General features: G+C 42.5%; 1 protein-coding gene and 1 pseudogene across 3 annotated transcripts in view; one reads left to right on the top strand and one right to left on the bottom strand.

Annotated features, from left to right (window-relative positions):
• The window catches only part of Nxpe4 (neurexophilin and PC-esterase domain family member 4), a 250000-nt gene that overhangs the window by 115271 nt on the left and 122727 nt on the right, over nt 1-12002 (top strand). The window lies entirely within an intron of this gene.
• On the bottom strand, nt 8960-9618 carry LOC142846766 (small ribosomal subunit protein uS5 pseudogene; annotated as a pseudogene).

Here is a 12002-nt window from a genome sequence, read left to right as displayed (position 1 = left end):
ACATGTAGGGGATTGCCATTCGGCACACCACAGTGAACTAGTTAATAGGCATTTTCAAGTGAAATATTTAAGTTTATGAATCCTATTCCCTTGCCTGAATCATGTGTTTCTGCTTTAATTTTCCTTTATGACATTTATTACCATCTCACACATTACAGATCTAGAATGTATCTGTTTAAGGGTAAGTGGGCTTTTATTTACTACTATGTATAACCTGTAGCTTATAGAAGAGCAGTTAGAACATAATAAGTACTCAATAAATGTCTGTTGAATAAATAGAAAAGACACTTCATAAATAATATCATATGGTAGACTGAGACCTACAACTGGAACCTGCTAATAAAATGTTCATGGAGAGGAAGATATCATGAGAGCTTGTCAAAATCTTGTCTCCATAACTGTGCTTGAAAGACTATACTTTTAACACGTTTGTGGTTAGTTGGGATCATACAACTAATTCTGGCCACTGAAATACGGCAAAAAAGGATCCATGGTAAGTCTAATCTGCAGCAATAAAAAGACTTTTCTTTCTCCTCCACACTGAAACAACTAGGGATAGAAAATTTCAGGTGACAAGGTGGCAGATGACAACATTTTAAATATATTTCTTCATTTTATTTTATGTGTGAGTATTTTGCCTGAGTGTATATATGTGCACCATTCTAGTACTTGGTGCCCATGGAAGCCAGAAAGAGAGTATCAGATCCCATGGAACTGGAGTTACAGATAGTTGTGAGCATGTGGGTGTTGGGAATTGATCCTGGGTCACTTCAAGAGCAACAAGTATCCTACTCTTAACCACTGAGCCACCTCTCCAGTCTCAATAGCTTTTGATAGCTTGTGATAGCTTGAGTCACTAAGAGGAGTGTCTATGTAAAGGAGAGCCTTCACTCCATTCCCACCAGCAGAGCAAGACAAGAAATAAAATCAACAAATCAGCTTCTGTTGCCTTAAGGTGCTGAAAGTGGGTTGGGGGTGTACGTCAGTCAATGGAGAGCTTGCCTAGAATGCAGAGAGCCATGAATTTGACACCAAGCTCCACATAAACCAAGCAAGGCAGTGCATGCCTGTAATCCTAGCACTCAGGAGACAGAGGTGGGACAAGGGTGAATGCAATGTCATCCTCAGCTACATAGCCAGTTCGAGGCTTGTAGCTTGAACATAGACCACGATCAACTCCTGAGACACTTTCTCAGAAGCAATCAGTTGTCCACATGAGAGATAATAGATCCCAGGATGGACTCCAATACTCGTACTACAAAAGTGCACCTTTGATTTTATTGTGAAGATTAAAAAAGAAATAAGCCAATTTAAAACAAACTCTGGATTGTCTGTTATCAGAATATAACTAGTCTATTCTGATTAATGCAGCTCACATTACAAAAAATTGGATGCCCTTGCAAAACACAACCTAAAATGCATGCTGCCGACTTTGCAGATGGCCATTGGCAAGGAAACTAATATCCGAAGCTAGAAAGGTTATGATGCATGTGTCATATGGTGACCCAGTATTTAGCAAAACTGTCACTCATGTAACTTAGGAAGTAGATTGTTGTGTGAGCGAGACAAAAGCTCAAGGGAAAAACAAGATGTTAGAGGGTTTGCTTTGTGGTATTTGTCATGTTTGGCTTAGTCTTAGAAGAAATAAGCCCAGGGAAGAATTTCACAATTTCAAAGCAGAAATGAAAGGAAGTGAAGATGTGTAAGGATTGACTCTTTGCAGAACAGAAAAAGCCAATTGCTTCTATACCCCCAAATAGTAAAATTTAAGTCTGAAAGCAATTTTAAGGCAGATGCCAATAAAATCTCTCAGCAGATTATATTACCTAAGGGCAGGGATCAAATTAAGGATATATTGCACAGTAAATCTTTTTCAATTGTATGAAATTACTCATGGCAGATATTAAGGGCAAAATTTGTCTGCAGAAGTGTGGTAGCCTGGAGAAAGAAACTGTGAGACTGAAAATGCGAAGACACATACCAGATAGGAGAAATTTGTCTCAAAAAAAGCTGTGAGCCTTCTCTTTTTCTTCTCTTCCTTTCCCTTCATGGAGAGAGTAATGGTATGCCATGAGGCAGGGAGAAGGAGAATATCTGTACCTGGTACAAGAGTTGGGGAACCTCAGTGTCCCCAGAGGAAGGAGATGGAACCTAAGCTGAATCAGGAGGGCGTCTGTTTTAGACAGCTGCCTATATTCCTGCTGGGATGTGGGGAGGAGGTGGTCCATAGGATGGATGCTGAGATCCCTGGGTAAGTGATGTTAGAACCAGAGGAGGGGGAAGAGAGACTGCTCCACATGAGTGAACTAGCTGGTGGGTTGTCAGAGAAAACACACATGAAAAACACAACCCAGGATGGAAAGTCAGAGCCCATGTGTACCGAGAAGAACATCTGTGGTGAAATGGGATAGGATCTGGGCACAGGGTGTCCGAGGCTGGGAAGGATGAAGAAGCTAACCATGTGCAGGGTGCCTTATCGCAGAGCCCGGTAGATGGGCAGAAGCAGTGACTGTCACCAGGCAAGTGAGAGAGGGGTCTCACAGTGGTGGCTCATGAGCAAGAAGAGCGGAGCATCCGCAGCACACGTGCAGACTGGAGAGGAGTTTGGTTAAAGATAGCAAGGAAAGGGACTGGTAAGGTGGTCCAGCTGGTAAAGTGCTTGCCTTGCAAGCAGGAGAACCTAAATTCAAGCTCTCAGAAACAGAAGGAAGGCATGATAGAGCACACCTGCAATCCCAGAGCGAGGGAGGCAGAGGCAAGCAGATCCCTGGGGCTTCCGGGCCAGTCCGCCCAGTCTAATCGCGACTTCCTGGCCTGTGAGAGACTCTGCCTTAAAAACATCGTGGTGGATATGGTTCCTGGGGAGCAATACCAAAGACTTCTGTCCTCCACAGGCATGTTCACTCACATGTACCTGCACACAGATGGTACACACAACGAACACGAGTAGTGAGTAGGGTGGTCAGTCATGTAGAGAAGAAACAGCAGCAATGGATGGTGGTGACAGAGCTCTGTGATGCATCCATATGAACTTATGAATATATATATATATATATACTCCTTATGTATGCATATATAAACTCGATACACATACACACCTATGCACATATACATATGTGTACACTGTTCTGAGAGAGAGCCTGGGAACAGCAGTATTCAAGTAGTAATGGACATACCAAACATCTAGATCATAGCCCCTAAGTACATAATCCTAAAGTTATATGACATGTGTGTGATAAGTATGTGGAGACTAGAGGATGTCAGGTATTATTCTCAGGGTTTTTTTTTTTTTTTGGAGAGAGTGGTTTGGTGTGTGTGTAGGTATATGTATCTGTTTTTAAATTTTTATTATTCTATTTTACGTGTATGGGTGTTGTACACTACTGTGTGTGCCTGGTGTCCTCAGAGGCCAGAAGAGTGTGATCTGTCACCTGGAACTAGAGTTATAAGTTGTGAGCTTCTGGGAGCTACTAAGAATCGAACCTGGGTCCTCGAGAAGAGCAGCCAGTGCTCTAAACTGCTGAGCCCCCTCTCCAGCCCCTGTTTGCTTTAATTAAAGGTCTAGACATCCAACTCAAGTCTCCCCGCTTGCACAGCCAGTGCCTTACAGATGGAGCCATCTCTCCAGCCCTATTACCTGCTTTTCATATCTAATTTTAGAGTTATCCCTTTCCATAAAATCTAGAGGTCACAAAATTGACATTTTTAATTCATACTTACAAGATGTGAGAACTCCCCCACAGGACTGTGCAAAAAAGAAAAAAAGAAGAAGCATGGCTTACATGGAACTGCATAATTAAAATTTAAATACATTCTTAAACCTTATTTAATTTAATGTACATAGAATAAATCTATAAATAATTATGGCACAGTAATTTTATTATTCTGCTTCAAATTCTTATGAATATTTATTTGTAGAGAAAGGGTAACTTCCGAAAGCTATCCACCTAACACAATTTCTCTTCATTTTATGAAAACTGCTCATTTGTACTCATTTATTTAGCTATTTTGAACTTGTAAATTATTCTATGCATCAAGTGAACAGCTTTCATAATAATTGCTGTTCCAGTTCATAATTATAATAATAAATATTCCTTTGCATTTTTAATAGACTGAGAATTTTCATATATAAAATATGTTTAGAGAAGCAAGGTCTGGGAGCGCAGGCTTTCAATCCTAGCACTCAGGCTGAGGCAGAAGGATTGTGAGTTTGAGGCGGCTTGAGCTCCATAGTGGGTTCCAAGCCAACCTGGACTATACTCTGAGCCTGATGCAAAAACAAAACAAAACACCAACAAAATCCAACCAAACGTGCAAAGGGATCCGAGGACAAAAAGGGAAGCAGAATCATAGAAAAGTGGGGAGAGGCACCCCTTTTATTTGTTTTGGTAAATAAGATTTATGCTTGCTGAATAGAAATTTGGTCTGAAATATTTGCCCATACAGCATATTTTAAAATTAATGAGCGATAGAGGAAGGGTCATCATTGAGACCCCTCTTACAGCTGTTGCCTATTGATTTCTTCTGCCTCAATCAAGACACGTAAGCCACCTGAGCCTCATCCATGAAAGTAGGCAGTGCTGTCTACGTTAATAAATGTAAAAAGTGCATAGACATTTTACAAATTCTTGAGGTCTACACAGAACAAATTGATTTAAAATACTCTTCTTGATTAACATCTTCATTTTGACCTATTTTAATCATTCTCTCACTCTTCCATGTGGTCTGTTACTGTTTTAACCACAACGACACATGGTATTTTAAAAACTAACAGGTGTAGTTATGACCTCTGTTTCACCATCAGAACACCAAAATTCATAGTTAAGAGAGGGCAGACCTGTTTCCTTATCTAAAGAAACTTAGTGCACATACTGATAAGATCCAACTTGAGGATCGACAATTTGAGGATCCTCTAGCAGCCCTTCCCCCTCAGAAATCAGACCTCTCCCCACCCACCCCTGTTTCCTAGTTGATAAGCTAGGCTTGCTAAGAGCTTGCAGCCCTCAGAGTTGAGTCTTCCCCTTCCCTCTTGCAGCCTCCAGAGCCAAGGTAGCCTTGAGTTACACTGGTAGCTCACATGGTCCTGTCCTCTCCCCAATGGAAACTTTTAAGATTTGTTTGTTTCCCCAGAACTGATTGGAACTGAGAATCTTTCTCTCCTTCGAGACACAATCTCATAGTTGCCTACAGCTATGGTGTATTAATTCTCCAGATAACTCATGGGACCAACAGACAAGAAGTCTGTGTTTGAGGTTTATTCCATTGTAACATTAGCAAGACTGTGGGAGGAAGCCTTTCCACTGTCAGCTTGCCACAACAGCATCCATTGTAGATAAAAGCATCTTTATGGGAGTCTGGGAGGCCAGGCAAGAGCTCCAGGACACTGTTGGAGCAAAGAATCTGGCAATGAACTCACTGAAGAAACTTGAGGGGCTTTACTTCACCCATCAGCTTTTCCTCAGACAGCACAGACAGCTGAGCAATGTTTGACTAGCCCAGGGGTGTAGGTCCAAGAGGTCCGAGTCTTCCTCACCCAACACTGTGTACTGTACTGGAACAAGTGTTTGAAACAGGCTGAGAGCAGGGGAGAAGGCAACTGGGCTGGGAATCTACTTCTGTTGCAGTGTTACACCATGTTCCCCAGGGAATAGATAATGTCTATTCACATAAAAGGTTATGAGTCCTGAATTACTCAGTTAAGTCTATTTTCTTTTTCTTTTTCTCATCCAGAGAATGAAAATAAGGGTAGAAACTGCCTCCTGCATTGTTTAGCATCAGGACAGGGACCACTCACAGAGAGTGTTCAGCAGATTGACTTACCCTCTGTAACAACCAAGTGTTGAGGTCTGGGCTAATCCAAGGCTTCCCTACAACCCTTAAGTATGGAGAAGAATCATAGCTCCTTCTCAAAGGAGCATGCTTGACTGATCCACTAACAGCCTGGGGCCAGGGCCTTGGGAGCTTTTCCCTGAGGCCCTGACGGAGACGGAACACAGCTGCTTCTCAAAACCAGGTATATGCTTGACCAAGCCAGTAATGGCCTGGTGCCAGGGCCTTGGCACTGCAAACTTCAGATTATGAGAACCCAACCCTTCCCACCACATGGGGCTATGGTTAGCAGTCCCAAGCCCACTATGTAATGCTCTCTCTCGAGATACCTGTTTCCCTCTGTGCAATGTTGTTTTATTAGCTCACCGATATCACCCCATTGTATACTTTCTGCTGACCTTGGCTTGCTTCTTCTCTGAAAATACAGTACAAGGTGCTGTACTTCTTAATAAACTTGCTTGGCATATGATATGGTTTATACAAGACCTCCCAGTCTCAAATATATCTGTCTCCTTATCATCAATCTCCTGGCCCTTTTCTTTCAGGACCCTGTTACTGAAGAATGACCTGCTGGTCCAGGTTGTCTAGAATATTTATACATTGTATCTTAAACTGATCTTTAATGCCTTATTAAAACTATTTTAATCTTGGCTACAAAAATGTGTTGCAATGTTTCTTTCTCAGGTAACTCTTTCATTGTTAATACCAGTTAGTGTCCCAAAGACATTTCTACCTCATTCTCTGTGAAGGAGATCTGAAGCCTTAGTCAATATTGAAGAAGACAGGCTTAAGCAGCAGCGATGCCCGTGGAGAAGGGATTGGGGTATCACTAATATCAGTAGAGATGAGTTCAGGGTATTAGCTGATATTAGCACTGAAAGAACTGGTTTAAAGGAAAACAGAGTGCTAAAATTCTAGGGCAAAGATCGAAATTGGACTATTGTCAGAACACAGAAAATAAGAGAAATCCAATTGTATAAAGGAAGAAACAAGTTTTACAACGTGTGTGTGTGTGTATGTGTGCGTGTGTGTTCTAGGAAGGAGTGCAAAAGTCAGAGAAATCAATACTTTATAAATTGCTAGCACTCAGAGGTTGGCAGGTTATCACTTGCAGAGAAAGGACGCAGTAAGCAGGTTTTAGAAGCCTTCTGTCCAGCAGCACCACAAATTGGCCAATGGTGCCTGCCCATGGAGGAATGCTCAGCTCAAGTTTCAGTAGATAGAAACAGTGTTTCGAACAAAGGCGTTGGCCTGTGTGCTGCCTAATTTCCTCTTCTGGAAGCTCTCCCCATAAATACATGTTTTTCCACTACGTTGGGTAAAGTATTTGCCATTGTGCATGAGAATGATGATGAAAATGAGGACGATAATGACAAGGACAATAAGGAAGATGGTGGTGGTGATAATAAAGAAGTTAATGATGGTGGTGATGGTGATGATGATCACTTAATTACTGACATCCATAATATCTGCTGTTCCCCAAGTATCAACCCAAGACTTGTGCAATTGTTACCTCACCTCGGTCCTGTGTTATTGATGACCTGAGCCTCGATACTTTGCCACCGAGGGACCCATGCTCAGAGAGGTGATGTGGTCTGCCACATTCACATCACTACTAAGTAGATATGGGATACATAAACTTGACTTATGTGAGAGGAAAAAATAGTCATTGATACGATATCAGAAATTCTTCTGTAAAAAACATTGGGAGATTAAAGCTATTACTAAGGTGTAAATTTGAGAAGATCCAGCAGTAGAGAATAAAAAGATGAACCTCTTTGCTCTCAGAAATGCAAATCAGATTGGAAGACCTTTCAGAGGAGATTATTTTGAATATGCTGTATAACCTTACCCTGCATTCAGAAATACTAAGCAAAGGCCTCTAAGCACAAGAAGGGAAAGATTTTCAGTAGCTACTAGCAACTGATTGGGACAGGTGTCTTGTTTGTCAGGGAAGCCACTAAACTTACTGAATTAGATAGATCATGAGGATACAAATAACACAGGATAGATATAACTCTGTAAGCAAATTAGAGGTCATGAACTCTTATTACTACCTATTGGGAGCTATGGCTTTAAAGGGAAACAGTGTAGAAACTGGAATTTTTAATAGGTAAACAGTGTATGAGAAAGTAAATCATTAGCCACATACCTAGTGTTGGCAAAAGTCTCTAGGTCTCTGAGCCATGACCAATGACATTGCCAGAGCAAGAAAGGAAGGGTGGTGTATTGTTCAATTATAAAACCCAGAGAAGCGGAAAACCTATGCCCCTGAAAATGTCAATTATCAAACACCTTGTAGAAGTTTCCATTTCCACAATCACTTGAGGTAGGATTGCTCCACTCCTTATCTCGTCACGAGCACTTTTTAAAAATAGACCAGGAAAATTAAATAGAATAGAGACATTCTTACATAAAACAAATACATAACCAAGAAACACCTGTCACAATGGAAATTCATACACTGAACTCAACAGATTACTTAGAACAGAATTAAAAGAAAGAACAGAAAATTGGTTAGATAAGAAATGAGTACAGTATAGTGGGCAGTGCTGGCTATAAAGGTCTTACTGAGAAGCACGATTAATAAAAGTTCAGAGACAGAAATAAGGGTTCAACCTGAAGGTCAGAAAAGCAAAACATCCAGCCCACTCACTCTTACCTCTTCCTCAGTCCCAAATGCCAATCCTGCCCCCCGGCAATCTCAGAATGAGACTGCGACTGAGAGCTGTCTCTTCCCGTTGTATATTCCTCTCTAGTTCTGGGATTAAAAGCGTGCATCACTACCACCTGGTTTCTATGGCCCCCTAGTGTGGCTCCTGGGATTAAAGGTGTGTGTCATGGCCTGGTCTGTAAGGCTGGCCAGTGTGGCTGTTTTACTTTTCTGATCCTCAGGCAAGCTTTATTTATTAAAATACAAATGAAATGCCACTAACATAACTGATAGGCTTTATGTGAATGAGTTAAACCAAAGTAGCTAGCTAAGAATTTCTTGAGAGTGTAGAAACACAATTAACAGGAAAAGGGAAACGGATCTGGCTACTTTGAAATCTATCCAGTGGGAGAATCATAAAAGCAAAACAAAGATGTTACCCTTAGTTTTGTTGTTGTTGTTTCTAACAGACTTAATTCACTTTATTCTTCCTGTATGAAAACCCTTATGTGGTGGCCACATCTGGAGCCTGGGGTCAGAGGACATCACAAGATGGTCAGTGCATTCCTGATGAGACTTGGTGAACACAGTCTCTTTGCAGATTTTGGGGGTCAGGTAGCTGTAGGTCTTAGAGACTGCATCAAAGGAAGCCTTGGCAAAGTTGTCCAGGGTGGCAGTGCAGCCCCTGGCTGATGTGTAGCAGTCATCAATGGCAGCCAGCAGCAGCAGTTTCTTGGGCACAGGAGCGGAGACAATGCCAGAGCCTCTGGGGACAGGAATGAGGCAAACCAACCAGAGCCACAGTGGTGCCGTCACTGTGCATGGAACAGTGTGGGGCTTGCCAGTCTTGTTCCGCCAGGCACAATGGAAAGCTTGATGATGGCCCCTTGGATGGCAGTGGCTACCTCCTTTGAGCACTTAACACCAAGACCAATGTGACCACTGTAGTTCCCATTAGCAACGAAGGCCTTGAACCTGGCCCGCTGGTCAGCCTGTTTCTGCACTGACATGATCTTTAGAAGCTCATCCTTGGGGGATGTGCCCAGAAAAACATCAATAATCTCGGATTCCTTAATGGGCAGGGAGAACAGACAGATCTTCTCCAGGGACTTGATCTTCATGTCCTTAACCAGGCGGCCCAGCTTGGTGATGGGGATCCACCCCTTGTGGTCGGGTTTACCTCCAAGAGGGCCTCGACCACTGCTGGCCCCTAAAACAGCTGCAGAATTCTCCGAGGAAGCTGCTCCAGCCTCCTAATCCTGGGCCACCGGGTCCTCAAGTCCCTATTGCTGCCCCCACTGTCTTCCTCCATTTGGTGTTTCCCTGATGAAGAAGTACTCTTAGGTTTTTAAGAGAATATTTGCATGATTGGAGAAAGACTACTCTTCAGACTGAGCTGACACAATGAATCCTGGATGGGATAAAAGATGGGGATGAATCAAGATTAACACGCCCTGGGAGTTAGTCAGCTTTCTGTGGCTGTGACTAATGCTTGAGGTAAGATAAGGAGGAAAGATCTGTTTGGCTTACAGTTTCCGAGTCCTCGGCTGTGGTTGGTTGATCCGTTGGCCTGTGGTTGGTTGATCCGTTGGCCAGGCTTGGAGTGAAGTACAGTGTGCTGGGAGAAGCTGCTGGCCTCACTGAAGCTTGCAGGACAACATCCTTCCACCTCCTCCAAGGGTACACACGGGGTAACCTAACCTCAGTCCACTAAGCCAACCGGTAAAAGATCCTACCACTCACCAGCAGTGTCAGAAGCCTCCAGCACAGGGACCATGGGAAGACAAACTATCAAATCTTGAAACCTCGATGCTTGAAACCAAATCTAAATAGCACATCAGTGTGTGGATTAGGTTTCCAAGGTAGCACATACAGATGCGAGCGAGACTTCTTGGGAGCTTCTCCTGGAATCGATGCCGCTAAGAATGTAGGAGAAGGAGGACTGGGCAGGAAGAAAGGCTGCACGGCGGCCCCTCCAAGATGGAATCACCATTTAACAAAACTTTAAAACACACAATAGTGGTGGTATCACAAAATCTATCTTCATTGTGAGGCCGGGAACTGAGTGCTAGTGGGGTAAAGAAATACTGATTGTGGGGGCTGCCTCGTGTGGAGATTATTAGTAATGCTTTTGTCAAGATGCATTTAATTATGTAATTTCAAAGTTATTATTATGTATAAGTTGTATCTAAATAGAGTTTGCCAGAAAGAGGAGCTCTGAAAAATAATAATAGGATAAACACACGACTCGGCCTAGGAGACCTGGTCAGTTAGCAAGTGTTTCAGAGAATGAAGCGACCACGTGTTGATGGGTCTGCCATGGACCCCCTCTACCATCCCATATGCTGTTGTAGTAAATAAAACAGAGACTCCATGCATCGCTCATCCAGCCGTGGTGATATATTTTATACACAGGATCCTGACAGGGAGACAATGTACCAGTCTTAACTCCATATTTGTCCAATTTCACTTGTATGTGTTTGTGTGTGTGTGCACATGTGTATTTTCAGTTATCTAACTGAAAATGTGATTGTTTGCCTATCTACTAAAACAATCTCTTGTCTATTCTCCATTTTAATAATTTTGCCATCTCAGGAGTATTATACAGGTAAAACTATATCATTTGTGAGGTTTTAGATCTTCTGGGTTTGTTTGTTTGTTTTTTAAATCTGCATAATTCTATGGAGATTTCCCCAAGTTTCTGTGTAGTGGTAGCTAGTCTGTTTTTATTACTCAGTTCTAACCTCTGGAATGGATGTTCGGCAGTGTGGTTATCCCTTCACCCATTGAAGAACATCTACAATTCTTCCAATTAGGGGTCATTACCAATAAAGCTGATATGAACTTTCATATATAGAGTTTTGTGGGAATATAGTTTCCTTTTTCTGAGCTGAATACCCGACCATACAATTGCCAGTGTGTATGCTTAATGGAATATTTTGCTTTGCAAGAAACCTCACGGGGCTGGGGAGATGGCTCAGTTGGTATAGTGCCTTCTCCACAAGGCATGAGGACATGGTATACTATACCTCAGCACTGGAGGGGTACACAAAGAAAGAAGCTAATTGGACAGCCAACCTAGTCAAATCAATGAGCATCTGGCTCAATGAGAGACCCTGTCTCAAAACTTAAAGGTGGAGAGTGATCAAGGAAAGATGCCAGACAACATCTGGCTTCTATATGTACACACACGTGTTCATATTAGAAGTGCTAACAAGTACATACAATACACACACACACACACACATACATACATACATACACAAAAGAAAAAAGAGAAGAACAGGCCACCAAACTATTTTCCAGTTTCGATGAGTGGTGTGTAAAGCAATCCTCTCCAAAAGCCATCTCCCCCTCCGCCCCCATTTCCTCCCACTCTTCCTCTTTCTCAAGCTTCTCTTTATCAGTTTCAGCCATTCAGCCGTGCGGCGGTTTGTCCTTGCTGTTCTAACTTCCACTTCCCCACGGGCTAGCTGAGCGTCAATCCGTGGGCTTCCTTACTACTAGCTGCACACGCGTA

This window comes from Microtus pennsylvanicus, chromosome 3 (genome assembly GCF_037038515.1).
Source record: "Microtus pennsylvanicus isolate mMicPen1 chromosome 3, mMicPen1.hap1, whole genome shotgun sequence".
NCBI classification, from domain to species: domain Eukaryota; kingdom Metazoa; phylum Chordata; class Mammalia; order Rodentia; family Cricetidae; genus Microtus; species Microtus pennsylvanicus.
Note: the sequence above shows the minus strand (reverse complement) of the source record. Positions and strands in the feature narration are given on the sequence as shown.